Raw genomic sequence first — 21,668 nt, 5'->3', positions numbered from 1 at the left:
ATGAAGACGTCATCAAATAGGTTTTATTTCTAAAACAACAGGGACCTCTGTTACTGGCATTATTGGTAGATTAATGAAGAACTCTGCTAAGAATGGTGTTAAGGACACTGACACAGTGTCACTTCTTACAGACATGACTGCCGATGGAGCTGCTGCTGATGTTTGCTCAACAATAATGACAGGTTACCCAATCTGTGAAAAATATTTCCTATATAGACACCTTAAATGAGACTCCTCAGAAGAAATTCACATTTCCCCCTTAGAACGTCCACGCTGAACCCAAGCTGAAGGGAAGCTGTATGTGATTGCAGCTTGTTTCAAAACATTTCTGGTTATTTATTAACCGAGTGATTTTGGGGTAAGATATTTAATTTCTTTCACCTGGAAAACAAGCACTAAATAGCCCAACCATGTAGGTTTTAGTGAGGATTAAATGAAATGACTACATAAAAACCAAGGCTACAACACACTAAGACTAGAACATAGAAGAATTTTCAGCATGGTAATTTCCTGCCCTTCCTCCCTCCATTCCCTGCTCGGAGGTTTAAAAACAAGCAGAAGAATTCAGAGAAAGTTTGGTTGTGTATGCTCTTTTAAATGTTGCACATGATTTTCAGTTGTTATTTCTTTTTGAATCTTTCCTTCCGAATGCATTTTCACCTTTATATTGATAGGCAAAATTGTGCAATCAAATTCACAATGAAAAGTGTCCTGATTGGGCCACAACATACACATATGCCCTTTCTCATTGGCTATGGAAGTCAGTATCTACTTTTCAAGTAGAATAGTTAGAATTTCTTGCAGAATGTTAAAAATATACTTCATTGGAATATTTCAACTTTCATATCAAAATTTTAACTGACCCAGAACTATAGCAACAACCACATGGTAGATTGACTCTGAGTTTCTCAAGCTATTTGGTTATTTTTGTCCTATTCAAAAATAAGGCCTTGAACTGAGACAAAACAAAAAAAAAACTTTTCTATCATCTTTCCTGGGTAGCTGTTAAGTTTAAATACAATACCATAAAGTAAAGGACTTCGTGAAGGTAAAATGAAATCCATAGTTCCCCCAATTTCCTGGCCCGCACAAGCCTGAGAGGAAATCTTCAAGGAGTACGTGCAACAACGTGAATGTCTACCCAGCACACTCACTGGAGTGAAGCCATCATTGCCTCCTTCCATCGGCAGGGTTATCCCGCTGCCACAACTAATGCTCCTTGCCTACCATTTACTACCCTTGCTCCACCAGCATCACCTCTGAAACATCTGGCGCTGGTGTTGTCACTCTCCAACCTGCCATCATTCGCCTGGTAACTTCTTTAAATAGCTGATCTGGAGCTGGTACCCATGCCACTGCTGATGCTACCTTTGTAAGGAGATAGAAAACACCTGCCACTGGTATTATAATGCTTATTGGGCTCTCTTAAAGGGTCTCTTAAAGGGTAACTTAGTGTCTTAAAGGGTGACTTAGTCTCAACTTCCTAAAAAGGAAGCTTAATGAAAAATACTTTCAAGGTTGCAATGGAGGATACTGGCAGAACATACAGGCCTGATAGTCCAAAGTGTTTCTTGGGCTGTGTTTAGTTTTCTAGGGCTGCCATAACAAATTCCACAGATCTGGTGGCTAAAAACAACAGAAAGGTATTCTCTCACAGTTGTTGAGGCCAGAAGTCTGAAATCAAGGTGTTAGCAGGGCTGCACTTCCTCTGAAGGCATCAGGGTCATTTCTTCATTCCCTCTTCTGGATTCTGGTGGCTATTGATATTTTTTGTGGTTACATCACGCCAATCTCTGCTCCAGTCGTCATATCACCATTTCTTCTCCCTAAGTCTCTCCCCTGGATATCGCTTATGAAAACACTTCTCATTGGGTTTAGGGCCCTCCTGATAATCCAGGATATCTCATCTCTAGATCCTTAGCTTAATTATATCTGTAAAGATCCAAATAAGGTCACGTTCACAAGTTCTGGAGATTACAACATGGACAGATCTTTTTGAGGGCTACCATTCAACCCTCTACAGCTTGCTGCATGGATTATAGATTTCAGAGGGCAAGTAAGCATGGGTGCCTCTTAAGAGGCTAGTAAAATAGTCCAGGCAAGAAATAGTGGTGGCTTAGACTAGGTGGCTGTGGTGGAGGGCTAGTCAGATGTGTCTGTAATTTAAAGGTTGAGCTGATGGTAATTGCTGTTGTATTGGACGTGGGTTATACCATAAAAAAGTGAGAGGAGTCAATGATGGCTGTAGAGTTTTGGCTTTTAGCAGCTGGAAAACAAGGTTTTTACTTATTGAGTTGCACAACATTTGAGGAGGAACAGATCTGAGGTGAAAATCAGGAGTTTGGTTTTGTTCATGTTACATTTGAGAGATCTGTTAGATACTCAAATGAAAATGTGAGGTACATTAGGAAATGTGAGGAAATGTAGAGACACGAGTTTGGGGAGACACACATGTAGACAGACCATAATAATCCACCTTGATAAGAGCTATAGAAGAGAAGGAAACTAAGCCCCATGGGGCCTGGAAAGTGAGTTTGGGGGCTGGCCTTAAAAGGATTTTGGTGGTCACCCAGAAGGAACTCCTCGGTAGTCATGGAGAAGTCCGTGGCAAAGAAGTCACCAAGAGGGAAACAGTAAAAGGAGGAACAATAGCAGAGAGAGGGGACTGTAACAGCACAGATGGTACCACTAAGATCTCTATTTATAGGCAGAGCCCAAGGCAGTTCTGTTCTGCAGACTTGTCAGTGCCCAGGGAACCTTCCTGGTGAGCACACTGGAGAGCACATCAGGTGTGGACGAGAATGTTACTGTAGAAACGGGGAAATCAGCAGGCCTCACATAGAGCAACAGAGGATGGAGATAGGAGGGGACAGTCACAGCACACAGGATAGGAGGGTGGTGGACACCCGAGAGAAGCCTCCTGACTCCTCTAGAACCAGAGGGACATGTTTGGGGCTGACCTTCATGAAAATCTGCTCCTGGCCAGACATGAACTCCTGCCAGTTACTAGCACGTGTGCCCCTTTGTATTATCAGCCTTCGTGGCCTGGGAGATACTTTGCAGATGATTTACCCTTTCTCTGAATGGCTAAAAGTGGGAGAGCATTCCAGAAAGAACAGCACGGGCTGACACCCAGAAGACTAAAATGCCGTGGCATATACACGGTACTATGGTGTGCCATTTCAGCCAAATTCAAGGTCAGATTCTTTTACTTTATAAGAAGAATTTGCCTTTTAGTTGACCTTTCCTAGTTTTAATGAGTGCGGGTTTAAATGGATACATACATAACTATCTACACCTCTTTGGATGGTAGTTTTCTATCTCCGTCTTCATGTGCACGTGTGCTTGTGTGTATAAATTGCCTGGGAGATGTGTATGCTGGGAGATGACATTAATTGATAAGAAGGAGAGGAGAGGAAAAGAGATATTTGTGTTTGTCACATGCACATCCTTTCTTTGTGAAGTCTTAACGATCCTTCCAGTGAGAGAGGACAGAGCTGGGAGCTCTGCTTCTATAGCAATCCATGAGATGGGATTATTGCTGGCAGCCAATGTTAAAGCAACCACCAGTCCAACGTGAAATCCTGTCAGGATGCAAATAGGACACACTGCCCAGAGCTTCCCATTTTTGTCAGAATTTGGAGCTTCTGAAGGTCATATGTTGATGTAATATTTTTTGGAGCATGAAGAAGAAAGGTGGGCAGAGACAGAGAAATACTCCCTAGGCGCTCCTAAAGCTACCATGTTTCCCCGAAAATATTATTTTACTATAAGACTGGGTCTTATATTAATTTTTGCTCCAAAAGATGCATTAGAGCTGATTGTCTGGCTAGGTCTTATTTTCTGGGAAACACGGTATGCAGGTGGGCTGTCTCTGTCTATGACCTTGTCCTACGCTCCGTAATCTCACCTTCTGAACTTGGTGTCAGGTGTGTCCAGAGTCCACTGCTCAGGCCTAAAACCGAGGAAAGCACAAGTTTCAGGGACAAAGATTGAGGGGATCACTATTTATGGAGCTTTGCATCATGAAGCCAGAGCTAAAAGGTAAAAATATGACTCCACTTGATAAGGTGACTACTTTGATTTGTATACAAAGGTTGTTTTGTTTGTTTGCTTGTTTGTTTTTAAGCATCAAGTTAAAGAAATAAGAGAGGTGTGTCCTAGCCAAAACCGGATTTTACAGTGGAGAGGAACCTCTCAGAATCTCACATCGGGGACATTTGTCTTATTTGTTAGGATATGAGAATGGCAATGACTATTTTTTCATTAAATGCCTTTACTATCCCTCTATTTTTCATTTATTTACCCTTCTCTGCTTTTCTGTCATCTCACTAAAGTTTCACTAAATTCAAAGTATTGGATAATCCTCGTTTTCCAAAAGGAGAAATGAAGAAATATAAGTGCCTCGGGTCCTCTGTTCTGATTGGAAGGCAAGCAAAAAGAAGCTTCTGTATTTTGGTGAAGTGGCCAAGCCTGCACATAGCGGTATTGATCCCAGCCAGAGTCTGATTCAAAACTGATTCGTGAGTAGTGAAGTGGCAACATCACTCGGGGAGGAGGGGGAGAAGTGCAGGTAGTTCCCATGGTTCGTAGGAATTTATTGACCCACAATTCTTTGTCTTTTATAATCAGGAGGAAAATCCCATGAGCACTGCTGTCCTTTTAAAAAAAAATAACTGTAGTTTGTCAGAGTCTTACAAATGGTCCAGGTCTAGGAAAATGTCCTGGCAGGCAGTCATGGGGAGAGTGAGAGGGGGTGTGGGTGGCAGTGAGGATGGAGAATGATGTCAGGCGTTTGCTAAATCACAGTATTTCAACATTCTCAGATTCAGGCATGTAGGTTCAAAGCTAAGAAATGTGGTCTTAGTGACCAGCAGAGACTCAAGAATGAAACCCCAGCACCCACTACGGGGCCCCATATTGGTGAGCGTGGGAAGTCCATGGATAGTCACAGCACAGTCAACCGATTCCTGACAAGGGAGCACGAGGCCCAGGAAGGAATGTGGGGGCTGAGATTCCCTTTTTCACTGGCTCTGCTCCCTTCTGTAATTCAGTCTCTTGGAATTGTATAATATTTTGAGGACAACAAAACTAACACACAAGAAACTATTAATGGGCAGTTGATGATAACATGAATGTGATAAGTAAGACAGCTAAAATTATACAGTTAAGGAAACTATTAAAGGATTCTGTTGCACGGGGGTTTACACCAGAAAATTTGAATCAGATTACATATACTGAGATCTATTATATTTGTTGAATGAAACTTTGAATGAGCTTTCTTTTGCCATTTCTCTGCAACTACCATCATGCTCCCTGCCCTGGCAATCTCCCAAATCTCACTGTCAAATATCTCCCTCATCTCAGGCAGGAATAAATTGCTTCCAGATCCTAGTCTACTGTTTTCTCCTAGTTCAGGTCAAACAAAGGGTGGACTTGGTGAAGATCATAGATATTGGACTAAACTTTGCCAGAGGAGCAAGATTTCCTCCCATAAACAGAGAAGGTCACACCACATAGTCATTTTATCATTGTGGTTGTCCTGAATTTGCTTAAAGAAATGAGAATTGAATCTTTTGAGGTAGAAGAAGGAATACTGCAATCAATAAAGCAAGGTGCCCCGACATCATTTTATAGCTCATTATAAACCTTGCTTGGAAATATAAACATTGTTACACAATAATTTAATTGTCCCTACTTTGCTTTCCAAATCAGTGGTAATGTTCCAGTCCCCAATGCTCAATTTGGAACTATGCAATGAACCTGTACATTGAAAACGGATAACACCACAATCAGATTCTGAGCCCTCCTGATGCTGTTAAGCCTCAATATATATGTTTTTAATATTAGGTGATGTGGATTTAATATAAACTAAGTATCCTAGTTAATTAAACGTGTTGCTAGGAATATTTTCAAAGCTTAATTCAATGTCATGTTCAATGGCCTTGGGCACCATTTTCATATCACAGGAGCATTATCAGTTCATCTTGGATAAGTAATAAACACTAGGAAATAGACAGTGAATAGTGTGTTTTCCTCATTTACCTAATACTAGCTGTTTACAAAACAAAACAAAAACACTGATTCTTTAGGAGTTGTCTTTGTGGTAACTTACATGATTTCATTCTCTTTTAAAGAATTCTAACAAAAACATAAGAATGGTTCAACAAAGCAAGTTTGAAAAAACACATTTCCTGTGGTTGGGACCACAGAGATTTTGTCCTTCAGAGTATAATTAACAATGTTTAGAGACACTTTTGCTTGTCATAATGGGGGCAGAGGGTGGGTTGCTATGACATTTACTGGGTAGAAAATAGAGATACTGATAAACATTTTAAATGCACAGGACCATTCCCAGAACAAAGAATTACCCTGTCCAATATGTCAATAGTGCTGAGGTTGAGAAACCTGCTACAGGGTATCAATTTGCTGAGCACAAGATGTCCCAGATTGTTAAAGTCAGCATCTCATAGAGAAAACAAAGATCTCCTCTCCTTTTTAAGTGTGGGCACACTCAAGGGTCAGCACACATGCACCTGTACAGATCCTTCAAGGAGCAGCTCCAGCCCTGCCTTCTTCATTGGCTTTCTGCTGATTCCTGTGCATACTGATATCTTCTACTCTTGAACTAATGCACTTGTAGACTAACAGGTACTATTGTAATATAATGTAAATACACTTTTGTAAATATATATGAAAATATTTCCATATATTTGCAAAAATGTATAATGTAAATCAGTATTATTAATCTTAATTAACCAAAATAAATACAGATCTAAGTCTTCTCAGCTTTATCTCCCCACCTAGACCATATACTCCTTTTCTTTTCTTTCTTTCCTAACAAGACATGTGTCTCTCTAGCATCCAATACAGAGCTAGGTCTCAAATAAAGTATCAATGCATACTTGTTTGTTGATGAAATGGTCTAAACTTACCTGAATTTATATATGTGCTTACATTTACAATCATTTGCTCCCTTAAATAAAACACAAAACCAAAACAGTCAAGTCGTGATGGAAGACATTTTAACATCCCCCACACAAAAAAAGCACAAACAACTCCACTCATGATTACATTTGAATACATGATCTCACAGTATTTGAAAACCTGGCAGAAGAAATCACTTATTTATTCATTAACCATTTAGAGAACAGCTACTATGTGATTAGCTATTAGGAACATAGGGATAAATGAATAATTTTTCATTGTTACTCACAAAGTCTAGACATATAAGAAGGCAAATAAACCACAAATTAGAAGGGAGTGTGATAATCCATATACACATACAAGGTGTTATGAGAGCCTAAAGGGGGAGAAGTTTCTTCTTTGGATCTGGGAGAGATCTGAGAATATTAGGTATAGATGGATGAGTAAAAATGTTCCAAGTGACTAGCAATACAAAGGACTGTATTCTTGGCAGAGGAATTAAAAAAGAAGCAAAGATAGAGACCTAAAAACACATGGCAGCTGCTTTCAGTCTGGCAAAATTAAACTGTCAGATGAGTTGGGTGGGGGTAAAGCTGAAATTGTAAATTGAGGATAGATAGTGAAGGGCCATATAAGCTATGCCAAGGGCTTTGGCATTTGTCTATAGTCAGTATTTCAGGGAGTTCTCTCTCCTCAGGTACAAGCCCTGTGGGTGATGGTAGGCGATTTGCTCCTGGAGAAAGCTTTGGAGACTGAGGATGAGTTCGATGGGTGAGGGGTCAAAATTCAACCAAAAATTATCAGCTTATTAAAATAGATGTCAAATCTACATGTCTAGATATTATCATTCTCTATGCAACTGGCAGACAGTCAAGGAAGGATAATGGAGACATCAGTACAGTGTTATTGGCAGAGCTTCCTTTTTAGGAGCTGGCAAACCTATCAGTGAGCACCTGTCCCTTCGCCTGTGGCAGGAATCCATGAGGATGTATATCTGTGGTTTAGTGGCCACAGGGATGAACGGAAGCCTCTAGAATACACTCTCTGACTGCTGTCAATCACTCCCTGCTTTCTGTCTTCCATTGATAGAGTGACTAAAAGAAAGCTGAGAGATATTGGGCCTCAAAGAGCTGTAAGAAAATATAGGAACGAATAACAATACATAGATGTGGGTGAGAAGCCAGCATTAAACCTGGGCTCTCACTTTTGGATTAGTAGGCTTTCTTCCCACAACTGTGGTAATGTCAACTTTTCTCTTTTCATTGAGAAGAAATTCATCATTTCCTCTTTTTCCCCACAGTTCTTTTAAAAATCAACAGTTTTTTTGTTACTATAAAAATTATTTTATTATAAAGTAATTAATTTAAAAATAATTTATTATATAAAAATAATAGGAAACTTGGGCTACACAGAAAAATATAAAGAAATAAAAGACAAATCACCCATGCTCCCTACTTCCAGAGACAATCACTGTTAATATTTGAGGGGCATGGTATAATCAGATGAAGGGTTTTTTTTTCTATTTCACATAATATCCAATGCTAATTTGATAATTTTATATTTTGCTGGAAACTCTATCACTAGAGCCCATGAATTAGAAGAAAAGGAGAGGGCTGACTACTGTCACAAATCTTTATATGCTTTTTTTCAGGTAACCTAACACCAAGCAACGATGAATTAGGTCCAATAAGACATACACTGACTCTCAGCATGAGGCATTTAGTGTATCTTCAGATGTGATACTAAGTGAGTGGATGGGAATGAGCCTTTTGTGGAAGAATATGAGTGGTTGCCTTTCAATTTCAGGCTCTTGGGTAGAGTGCAGTAGCTGTTGAAGACGATGGCTGCCTGATCATCATTCTACATGGTCATCAGCCATTAATGTCAAATATCATAGGCGTATTTCATACTGACAGCTATTATTTCCTCATTTTTCCTGCAGCCTGAATAGTAGGCCTATGAGAGATTGATCAATTGTTAAATGAGACTCTTTCTATTCAGTAACTAATAGAGTTGGGAGACTATGTTTCCTCTCCAGCTTTGGTGACATCTGGAGTCAAATCTTCATTCATTCGGGTGAAATTATTTCTCTGTTAGACACAAAATCACTGAGTGAGATCCACTGGAATCAAGATGAGTTACTGCTGTCTCAGTGTATCGGATGGGAAAGTATGTGGTTCGGTCAATTCCCAGGGGTTCTGAGGAATGGTGAACAGCTGCTGGGTAGGGCCAGGTCCTGGCATCAACAGTGAACGCAATCCTGGGTCATTGTAGGAGATCCCTCTGTTTGTGTCTTGATTTGATTGCTCTTTATTTATTTATTTTTTATTTTATTTTATTTTATTTTTACATCCCTCACACCGTGAACCCCCCTCCCCCCATCCACCACCACCCCGACCTCACACCGAGCCATCACATTATACACATAAAATTATAGTTGGCATTCATTAATGTCCAGCCTCTGGTGTACAATGCCATGACCAGGCATCCACATCATCCCTGAGGTGGTCTCCCAAACAGGACACATGTCCATCGGACACCCAACAAAATCCCCAAACACTATTGAATAAGTTCCCCAAAGTAATTCTCAAAAAACCCTGAGGCCATCCTGTGGTCACCAGCCGCCCCCCAATCCCTTCACCCTTCCCCCCATCCCCAACCCCCTCCCCCCCGCCCATCTAACAACTCTCGGTTTTTTGTGTCCCCAAAACTGTTTCTGATTAGTTCATACACATATTCTTTTCTTTAGATTACACATATAAGTGAGATCATATGGTACTTGTCTTTCTCTTTCTGACTTATTTCACTTAACATAATGTTCTCTAGATCCATCCATATTGTTGCAAATGATAAGATTTCTTTTTTTCTTTATGGCTGCGTAATACTCCAGATTTGATTGCTCTTTAGCTCCTCGACATGGTGGCTCTTAGTCACATTCCCCTACTTTGCTCTCAGATTCTGGCTGTTTCCATTGGACAACTAGTGGAATTCTCTTTTGATGAACTAAATTTTGGCTTCTTGCTCTACTCTATTTTCTCCATCGATTAGGCATTGTTGGTGGTATTAGATGGCAAACTATTCACTCCAGCCCTACAATCCTGCAAGCTGGGCTCTGGGGACATTTGTCCTCCAATCCAATGATTCTGATCTCAGCACAACTATGGCTCTGTCTCTTAAAGTCGTTGAGAGAAATCTGAAATTCTGTCCACATCATCAATTTTTTCCTATCAGGGAGATCTGAAAGTAGAGGCTAAGTCCAAATTCTATGAGCACTGCCTCTGCTCTTACCAGATAATGGCATGGCCAGCACTGCATGTGCGACTCAGGAGAGAAAAGCCACAGGCTTGTGCTTCTTAACTAGCAAGAGAAAATGGTTCAGCAGCTTCCTAGAGCAGCCTCTACCTTTTCAGGCATCCATCAGCACTTTTCCTGATGATTGCAGGAGTCTAAATGCCCAGGTTTCAAAGTACTACATTGACTTATCACGAAGGAGAGAGCCTGTGCAAGGAAAGCGGGATGGTGGTACCCAGCCAGCATGTGGCCTGGACATTGTCTCACTACTGCCAGCCAGGCAGGAGGGAGATGTCCAGGTCAGGTTCTCTGAACTCTCCCACCCCTTCTACCCCCATCACTACCTCCTGGCCTCTAACTGTGAGGCTGGCCATTCTGTTAGGCTGAGCTAAGACAGAAACAATGGAGATGGGCAGGAGGTATGTACTCCAATAATATTTAAGAGGTAGAATTGATCAGGGCTTGGTGACTGCCTGGGTGCTTTGCGGAAGGAAGCTGGGGGGCAAAAGTGTGACTCTTGGCTTTCTAGGATGACTAGCCACTCAGCATGGTCAGCAGAAGAAGGAGTAAATTTGGGGAAGAAGAAAATTCATTTTTCTTGTCATCTATTCATTCTTTTAACAAATATCTATTTTTGTAATATTATTTTAACATATTAATTTTAATTTCATATTTATCTTAATACGAAAGTTAAACTTTCGTATAAATATTTTCAATTTATTCACATCTATCTATTGTCTATTATATGCCTGGCATTAATCTAGAAGTTGCAGATCCAGCAGTGAACAAAACAGACTAAATCTCTGCCATCATGTAATTTATACCCAATAGAGGGAGGCACAAAATAAACAAGAAAATAAGTAAAATATAGACTCTGTTTTATGGTAAAGGTTATGAAGAAAAATAAATCAGAGGGGTGGGGTGTGGATAGGGAACACTAGGTGGGGTGAAGGTGAGTGGAAGAGAAGTCTCGTGGAGAAGTGACATGTGAAACCATATCCACAGAAGATGAGAGAATGGCCTAGGCAGGAAGAAAATTCTAAGAGGAAGAAGGGGAAGTGCAAAGACATTCACGTGTAGGTGATGTGGCCTGTTGAGAAAGAGGAAGGAGATCCATGGTAGGTGGAGTGGAGTGAATTGGAGAGCAGTAGGAGATGAGGCCAACGTAATGGTGGGCCAAACCTGACAAGATCCCGTACACTTCTGTACATATTTTGGTTTTAACTATGGTGGCAGGGGGGAGGGGGAGGTGACACATCTTTGGAGGGTTTTGTGCAGAGTACTATAATCTGTCTGATAAAGATTATAAGATGCTAACGATTGTAAGATTTCTACTGATTTCAGAGATGTTAAACTGTGAAGAAAAAGGAAACACGGACCTTAGAATTGATGACATTGTTATGTTTTAGAAGGATAACTTTAGATGTTACGTTGATAATAGATTGCAGAGAGTCAGGGTAGAACAAGAGACCCATTAGAAGGCTATTGCAAATATCTAGGAGACAAATGATGGTGGCTTGGACAGGAATACAAAGGAGCAGTTAAGAAGTGGTTAGGATTTGAAATACTTTCCAGGGCAAGCAGACACTATTAGCTGGTGGGATGATTATAGGATATGGGAGGGGACAAAGGGGTAGAGCTTTTTTTATCTAAGTGCCCCAAAATATGGAGTTACCATTTATTGAGGTCAGAAATGGAGGAGTCTTAAGGAGGTGTTTTGGTTCTGGACAAGTTGATACAGAAGAGATGCTGAGTAAACAGTAGGATATTATTTATTGTGGCTTTCTGACCGAGGGGAAAGTCCTCGGTCAGAGATGTAAGTTTGGAGTCCTCACCAATTAAAATCTTTTAAAGCTGTATGAATAGATGGGTTCACTAAAAAAGCAAGAGAAGACATAAAAGAAATGAGATTTAAAAATGGATCCTGGAGCCCTGCAACATGAAAATGGAATGTAAAGAGGAACCAGCAAAGGAATGTGCGAAAGAGTATCCTGTGAAGTACAAGGAAAACCAGAAGAATTTGGTATCTTGGAAGCCAAAAGAAGAAAGTGTAGCAAGGATGAAATGATTATACAATTGTGCCAAATGGTGCTGCTTTGTTGAGTAAAATGAAAATTGAAGATTTACCATGAGACTTAGCTGTCTAAATTGGTCATTGGTGATTCTGAAGAGAACAGTTTTGTTTCAGTGGAGGGGGTGAGAGTGAACACTTTATTGGCATGAGATCAAAACATAAGAGGAGGAAATCAATGAATGATGGTGAGAATATCTCTATCTCTATCTATCTGTCTATCTATCTATCTATCTATCTATCTATCTATCTATCTATCTATCTAACTATCTATCTATACACCTTTGTGAGTTTTCTCAAAGAGAATCAGAAAAATGGGGGCAATAACTGGAGGAGGAAGTGTAGTTAAGATAATGTTTTCTTTCTTTCATATGATGGAGAATAATATGTTTATAAGAAAATGGGAATGACCCTAGGAGAGTAGAAACATTGGATTATACAGTAGAGTGGGAGTAATTTCTAGACACATGTCTTTGAGTAGATAAGAGAAAAAGAGATCATGTACCCTCAGCTTAGGTTTAGTTAGGAACAGACACAGTTTATTCTCATTAATAAGAAAGAAGGCATCACATATGGGCACTCTGATTGCCTCTGTTTCTTCAGTGAAGTTGAAAACAGTCATCAATTGAACAGGAAGAAAATGGAGAAGGTTATGGAAGTTTGAAGAGAGAGGAGGAATCAAATAGTCATCTCTGAGAGGGGAAAGATAAAAAGTAGTATGGTTACTGGACAGCACTAAGGGTCCCGTTGAGATTTGTGCTCATAAATTTAAAGTGGGGACAGTAACATGATTTGGAGTTCTCTTCTAGAAAGGTTCATCTACTTGGTGCAGGTGCTGAATGGAGGAGAGTTGAATTTTAAAAAAAAGATGTGTTTGTTTGCAAAGTGATTACAGTGAGGGGACAAAGGGTCAAGGCAGTTGAGGAACAATAAAGGGAGTGATTATTTGAAGCCAGGTTAGGGGAGGAGTGAGGACAAAAGTGTGAGGAGAGACTAAAAATATGGTAGCATCAATGGCTGGTGGGAAGCAAGTAGAAAGGGTGCTGTGTGACACAGAAATTACGAAGGCGTTGCAGTTACTGCTAATGCCAAAGTCTAAGGCATTTAATTTGAGTTGCTTACAATATATTCAGATTGAGAGCACCAGAACTGGCTTGCAAAGTGGATCAGGAAGATCAGGGCTGAAGATATGGAGTGAGACTTTGGTGCAAGTGGTGGTTGAAACCATGGGAGTATAGTGGTTAGAATTGTCCAGGAGACCAGAGAGGGAGAAGCTACTGACTTGTCCTGCCTGGTGGTCTGGTAAGGAGAGCAAGCTTTTCTTTAGTCAGCAAAAATGTAGAAGCAAAACTCTAAAACCCTTTTAGAGATTCAGCCCATTTGTATAGGCACACAGTGAAGTCACAGACTGAGACAAGGTCGTGTCTTGGGCAGGGTTCCTGGGTACCTTAAGTATATGCACGTATTTGGGCGGTGGGAGAAAGTCATCGTCTTGATGACTTTAAGCTTTCATTTTCAAATGTCACCATTGGCAATGTTTTGCCAGAAAGTTGTGCTGGCTTTTCACCTTTCCAGGAATTACAAATTTGATCAGCATATTCACCCCTTAAAATTGTCCATCCAGAGAGAAGAAAATGCCTAAGAAGCCACAAACTAGAGTTTGTGTTCCCTGGCAAAGGAAAGAAGAGATCTCTTTGAGCAACAAGACTCAGTGCAAGTCCTGCAATTAGACAAGGCTTGAAGCACCAGAGATTTTTAGAATATTCTGTTGCAATGGAATTCAATTTTTTATTGATCTCCTTTAGGACAAGCCTAATTATTTTTTATTCTTTTGACTGAATTGCCAGAAGTGTGGTTTGTCAGGCCTATTGCTTCCATAAATATAAAAATCATTGCACTTCCTGGTGAGATCATTGTCTTGCCTCAACACTGGAGAGCCTTGCATTTTTTAATTTTCAAATGAAGTCACCAATCACAACACAATTCTCACTGTTTTCCCCTTGCAGAGCGTGAAGGGAAATATGGCATCTTGAGGGAAAATGGCTGAACCCAGTTGATGAAGGTGAAATTCATATCCTATAGCTTCTTCCCCAGTGATGCAGAACCATTGAGAATCACATGGAAGGCTCTTTAAAAAAGTTTCCTGGGATTCGTTCCCAGAAATTCTGACTTAGGGGATCTGAAGTAGGATATGGGAATTTGTATTCTAATAGGCTCACATTTGATGTCAATTCTGCTAGTCTGAGGACCACACTTTGAGAATCAATGTCTATATTACCAAAAAAGGGAAGAACCAAACTTTCATTTTCTTGTCTGATATGCTCAACTCTCAACCCTGCGATTAAACCCTAAATACACTTGTATTAGTTTATTCAGGCTTCCATAACAAAGTACCACAGACTGGGTGGCTTGAAAAACAAAAAAAAATATTTTCCCACAGTCTGGAGACTGGAAGTCTGAGATCAAGCAGTGTTGATGTCAGCAGTGTTGGTTGCTTCTGAGGTCCCTCTCCATGCCTCGTAGATGGCCATCTTCTCCCTGTGTCTCCACATGGCCTTTCCTCTGTGAATGTCTGAGTCATATTCGCCTCTTATATGGACACCACTCATATTGGATTAGGGCCCACTTGAATTATGTCATTTTAACTTAACTACCTTCTTCAAGGCCCTGTCTCCAAATGCAGTTACATTCTGTGTTTCTTGGGGTTAGAACTTCAACATAAGACTTTAAGGGATGGGGAGAGGGACACAATTCAGCCTAGAACAACACCCCTGTGTGGTCTGACTTCCATGAAAACTGAGACTTTCTCACAAATACTGCTGAGAAAAGGTAGCATTCATAAAAGCCCCCCTGGTGGTCTCTGCAAATTCTGGAGAGCCCCATGGAAAGCTGAGAAGGGTGAAAACAGCAGCAGATGTGAGCCAGTGTGGTATCTGAGCAGTGAGATTGGCAGGCTCAGCTTCATGCAGAAAATTCTAGTGGTCAGGTACAGTTCTGATGCTCCCAGCATAACTTTTCTGAAAGCCTTTCTTCCTGTCAAGCCACACATTGTCAGCTTCATTGACTCAATTAATGTTTACCGTGTGTTTATCCCATGTCACACTCTGTTCTATGGTAGGAGCTGAGGGTGCAGCAGTAAACAAAGGCATCCTTGCCCTCCTGAAGCTTAAAGTATATTGGGGAGACAGACTATAAACAAGCATATAAGTAGATATGATGTCCAGTAGTGATAAAAACTGTGAAGAAGAAGAACGCAGAAGGATTGAGAGTGATGGAAGCTGCCAGGTGACGCTCATGTGTCCAACACTTTGACTTTCAGGAGTCTCGTACCCTATATTCACGCAAAACCTGTTCTAAGGAAAAAAATCTATTATGTGGGGAAAAAAACTTGAGCAGCCCAGTCTCTGAGAAATATAAACACACAGATAAGTACACACATAACAAAAAAACATAAAATGTACTTTGAAGCTGTCTCTCATTTTCTTACTCAGAATCTTCAAAGCTCTTATTTTAGACCAGGAGTTAAAATCATTTGGTAAGGGTCCTCTTTGAGAATCCAATCAAATCTGTTAACATTTTGCCCAGAAATATACACATGAGGCTCTGCAGGCAATTTTATATCTAGCTTTAGGAGTTTTACCGATTGTCTGAAGTCTTCCACAGGCTCAGATTAGGAACCTACCTCTCTTTATGGTAATAAGAATAGTTGGAGCTATACATTTTAAACACTTACTTACCAGTGTGCTAAAGATGGTATATGCATTATTTCATTTAATGTCACAAGATAACCATATGTGACTACTGTTATCCTGCAAGCCTATTGAAGATGAGGAAAATGAGTCTCTAAAAGGAAAAACGAGGTGTCAGGCTAATTTGTGGCAGAACCAAGGTGTCTCTGAAGTCAGTTGGCCTCTGCCTTTTTTCTTTTTTTTTTTTTTACTTTGAAATACTTATGGATTTACAGAAGAATATTAAATATAGTACAGAGACTTCTCATATACCTTGAGTTACCCCTAATTTTAGTATGTCACATAACCACGCTAGATTCATCAAAACAACAAAAATATAATACGGGTTAGCTTAATTAACAAGAAGACAAGGGAAACTGTCAGATAAGCAGACTCAAGAACAACAAGCACAGCTGTCTTGGTTAGCTGGCAAAATATCCCACTCAACTGAGTTATCCGTGAAGTTGCACTGAATGACATTGGGGTACTTGGGATTCACCATGATGATTATGGAATATCAAGAAAAGCTTAATGAGATTCAGTATTCTCTTTAAGAATTAGTGAAAGTCACCAGAACTTTCCTTCTTTTCTTTGAATTTGCTATTTTTAAAAAAAGATTTTTATTAAAAAATATGGCTAACACAATATATTACTTTCAGGTGCCACCATAGTTGTTCAACATTTATACACCTAAGGAAGGGATCACCATGTCCAGCAACCATCTGACCTCGTACTATGCCATCACAATACTATTGACTATATTCCCTATGCTGTACACTACATCCCCATGACTTACTTGTTTTATACCTGGAAATTTGAACCTCTTATTCTCCTCCCCTTTCTCCCCACTTTTTAAATTTATCAATTACAGTTGGTATTCAATATTATTTTATATTAATTTCAGGTGTACAGCATAGTGGTTAGACATTTATATAATTTAAGAAGTGATCTCCATGACTAGTCTAGTACCCACCTAGCACTATACACAGTTATTACCATATTATTCACTATACTCCCTATGCTTTACTCTACAGCCCTATGACTATTTCCTAATTACCAATTCATACTTCTCAATCCCTTTACATTTGTCTCCCTGTCCCTCAACTCCCTCCCATCTATCACCCCGATAAATCTAGTACCCATCTGACACTGTACATAGTTATTACAATATTATTGACTATATTCCTTATGCTATAACTTACATCCCCATAACTACTTTGTAACAACCGATTTGTACTTCTTAATCCCTCCCCCTTTTTCACTCACACCTTCAAATCTCCTCCCATCTGGCAACCATCAAAATGTTTTCTGTATCTATGAGTTTGTTTTTGCTTTGTTTGTTATTTTTATTCTTAGATTCCACATATAAGCAAAATCACACTGCATCTGTCTTTCTCTGTCTGATATATTCCACAGAGCAGAACACCCTCCAGGTCCATCCATGATGCCTCAGATGGCAAGAACCCATTCTCTTCCATGGCCAAGCAATATTCCATTGTATATATGTACCACCTACTCTTTATCCATTCTTCCATCGACAGTCACCCAAGCTGCCTCCACATCTTGGCCACTGTAAACAATGCTGTAATGAACACATGGGTGCACACGTTCCCTCGGAGTAGCATTTTTGGTTTCTTTAGATAAATATCCTGAAATAAGATTACTGAGACCCTCATTGTCTCTTCTTATAGCCCTTCTTTTAAACTCTATTTGGTCTGCTATAAATATTGCTACTCCAGATTTTTTGTCTTTTTCATTTCCATTTTCATGAAATATCTTTTTCCATTGCTTTACTTTCAGTCTGTGTGTGTCTTACAATCTGAAATGAGACTCTTGTAGGCAGCATATGTATGTACGTATTTTGTTTTCTTATCCATTCAGCCCTCCTATATCTTTTGATTGGAACATTTAATCAATTTACATCGAAAGTAATTGTTGATAGATATGTAGCTATTGCCATTTTATTATTCATATTTTTAATTTTTTTTCCATCTTAAAGAAGTTCCTCTAACATTCCTTGTAATACTGGTTTGGAGATGATGATGAATTCCTTCCTTGTCTGGGAAGCTTTTTTCTGTCCTTTGATTTTAAATGATAGCCTTGCTTGGTAGAGCACCCTTCATTGTAGGTCCTTGTTTTTCATCACTTTGAATATTTTATGCCAATCTCTTCTGGCCTGCAAAGTTTCTGTTGATAAATCAGCTGACAATCTTATGGGATCTCCCTTATAAGTTATAGTTGCCTTTCTCCTGCTGCTTTTAGGATTCTCTCTTTGTCTTTAAACTTTACCATTTTAATTATAATGTATCTTGGTGTGGGCCTATTTGGGTTCATCCTGTTTGGGACTCTCTGTGCTTCCTGGGCTTGCATGCCAATTTTCTTCATCAGGTTAGGAAAGTTTTCAGTCACTATTTCTTTCTCTCTTCTCCTTCTGGTACTCCTATGATGCAAGTGTTGCCATGTTTGATGTTGTCCCAGATGTCTCTTAAACTATCCTCATTTTTTTGGATTCTTTTTGCTGTTTCAGTTGGGTGTTTTCTGCTACCTTGTCTTCCAAATCACTGATTTTATCCTGTGTATCATCTAACCTGCTGGTGATTTCTTCTAGTGCATTCTTCGTTTCAGTTATTGTATTCTTCACTTCTGAGTAGTTCTTTTTAATGGCCTCTATATCCTTTTTCATGCTTTCCATCTCTTTGTTGAAGTTCTCACTAAGTTCCTTGAGCATTCTTATAACTAGTGTTTTGAATCCTAGTAGGTTACTTGCCATTTCATTTAGTTATTTTCCTGGAGTTTTCTCCTGTTCTTTCATTTGGGATGCATTATTTTGTTTTCTTATTTTGGCTACCTCTCTGTGTTTGTTTCTACGTACTAGGTAGATCTGCTATGTCTTCCAGTCTTAGCTGGGTGGCATTATATATTAGGTGTCCCATGGGGACCAATGACACAGTTTCTCTGGTCACCTGCACTGGGTGCTCCAGGAGTGTTCCTTGTGTGTGCCCTTCTGTTATAGTTTAGCTTCATTGCTATTGGCACATCAGTGGATGGGTTTAACCCTCAAGCTGACTGGCTGTGGGGTTTGGCCATGTCCATAGCTTATGAGCTGTTGTGCAGGAGGCTTATCCACTGAGTGGGACTCACCCCAGCGGGTTCCGTTACCTGTTGAGACCGTCCTTTGTGTGCGCTGCTTGTGGTGCTAATAAGGCAGTGCTCTGCTGTGGTCTGAAGCCAACCTCCAAGTATGTAGGTTCTGGGGCCTCTTGGGAGGGACTCTGGTGCACGCTCAGGTCACCGACTGCTTATGACCAGCCGGGAGCTTGTCATAGGAGCTTGTAGGAGCTATAAAGCGATCTGAAGTTGTTTGCTGCCTGTGCTGGACCTGGAGGCATATGGGAGAGGCCACACGGCCAACTGAGGTCAGCTGCCACCAGACTGTGTCTGGGGTAGCTCCGCAAGAAGCCAGGACACCCTGAGGCCTGCTGCCACCTGCGGGCTCCCTTAAGGTTCAGCCACTGATAACACCTCATATGGTACACAGGTTGGATGAGGCAGGGTCTAAGGAAGTTACTACAGTGGGAAGAATTGTGATCAACCAGCTAATGTAAATTCTGCTTTGGTGTCAGTGCTGAGCCTGGAGTGATTCAGCAAACACCTCAGAGCACACTGAGGCTAGTTGTCACCCATCTGGGGCCTGCAGAACTCTGATAGTTTTTTAAGAAAGAGTGCAGTGCGGGCAGGGCTGGCTGTTCAAGGAGAAAGTGCCTCCAGCTGCTGGAGGAGAAGGGTAGGGCAGGTTCCCAGGGAGTCAGCTGGGCAAAGCAGCAGAACTCACCAGACCAATTAGATTTAGATTTAGCTGGAGGGGGCGGGCTTAACACAGGAAAGATGGCGCCTACCTGCTAACTGCCTTCCTGGACTCCTCACCAGGAAAATGACAACTGTCCTCCAGTCCTTCCCTAAATCCACACATCTCAGTCTTCCCGTCACTCCATATGTCTCCAAAGCCCCCTGAGTCACCATCCCTTCACTGGGGCTCAAGGTAAGTGCCTGCGAATGAGCGAGTGAGTCTGTGTGAGGGCTGTTTAAGAGGACATCTGGATTTCCCAAAGCCTTCCAGCCCACCTCAATGGTCGGAATCCCCATTGTTTTTCACAGCCAGATGTTATGGGGCCTCCTCTTTTCAGCACCAGTTATCTGGGCTGGGGAGCCTGCTATGGGGGGCTGTGGTCGTTTGCTACTCCGGGGGGAACCAAGGTGGCTGAGAAATTCCTCCTGATTATCAACCACCACACGCAGGTGTGGGGCCCATTCTGTGTCTCCTCCCCTCCTATCAGTCTCGACGTGATATGGCTTCTTTATATTTTTAGTTATAGGACTTCTGTTCAGCTAGACTTCAGATGGTTTCCCAGGTTGGTTGTTCTATACTTTAGTTATAATTTTAATGTGTTCATAGAAGAATGCGGGCACAGCATTTACTCTGCCATCTTGAACCTAATTTTTGGAGAACTTTCTTACAGTACTATTTTAGGTCCCAGGAGAGCAGGTGATCTAGGAGTATCTGAGATGGAGAAATGGAATGTTAGAGAAGCACTCAGAATAGTGGTCAAGCATGCAGACTCTGAAACAAGGCTGCCTGGGTTTGAGTTTATTAACTCTGTGAGCTTTGGCTTGTTACATACTATCTTTATGACTCCATTTTCTCATCTATAATACAGAAGAACAATGCTCCTACTTGGAAGTCTTATTGAGAAGATTAACTGAGTTAATATATATTTAAGGCCTTAAGAATGGTGCCTGGAATATAATGGGTCCCCAATAAATGTTAGTTATAATTATAGTAATATGATATATGTAAATAATATATATTACATAGAAACAATAATATAGTAGTTTATCATGAACACTTTATCAGAATTAAGTTTCTTTATCATTTCTTAATTTTTTCCTCACTGGATTTATAGTAAGTCTTTTGACATAAACCTAGGATAGATGCCCAAGGTGTCCCATTGTTCTTTTCTCATCAGTCACCTCCCTCCCTTTCTTTTCCTTCATATCCTTCCTCCATCATCTCAGCTTTATTCTTCCATAACCCCCAGCTCTAGTGTCCTAGTATATACATACAGTCTTCAGCATGCAGGATCTATAAGATGGACAGAACTCTCTTTTGTTTATATTTTCTCTTATAATAACTTTAATGTGTTGTTAAACCAAAAGCAACTGTTTTCCTTAAACATGAAGGGTAAGCTTCCCACTCTGTCCACCTACTATCATTTTTTGAGCTTTACAACCATGGAGTTCCACTCCTTTCCCCAGTACTTATTAGGTAGAGCTGAGTGGAGGGAGTTATTACATCAGAGCACCCTAAAAGCCAGGCAGGGTCTAGTCATATAGGAAGTATAGCAGAAACAGTGCTTCACCTTCACCACATTCTCATTCTGAACCATCATCTAGGCTTTGCGAGCTTGAATTCTACGGCTTTTAGGTTCAGGTGTGTGAGAAGTGATTTACTTTTCTCAGTGCTGCAGGAGGACACGTACCAGTCTGTTAAAGAAAGAGCACAATTAAATTCACAATCCTGGGTGTTGTCAATTCTTGCCCAGTTACTGCTTTGTCATGAGATTCCTCCCTGGTTATGCTTTTGGTAAAGACCA

The sequence above is a fragment of the Rhinolophus hipposideros genome (assembly GCF_964194185.1).
Source record: "Rhinolophus hipposideros genome assembly, chromosome: 4".
NCBI classification, from domain to species: Eukaryota; Metazoa; Chordata; class Mammalia; order Chiroptera; family Rhinolophidae; genus Rhinolophus; species Rhinolophus hipposideros.
This window is presented reverse-complemented; position numbering follows the sequence as displayed.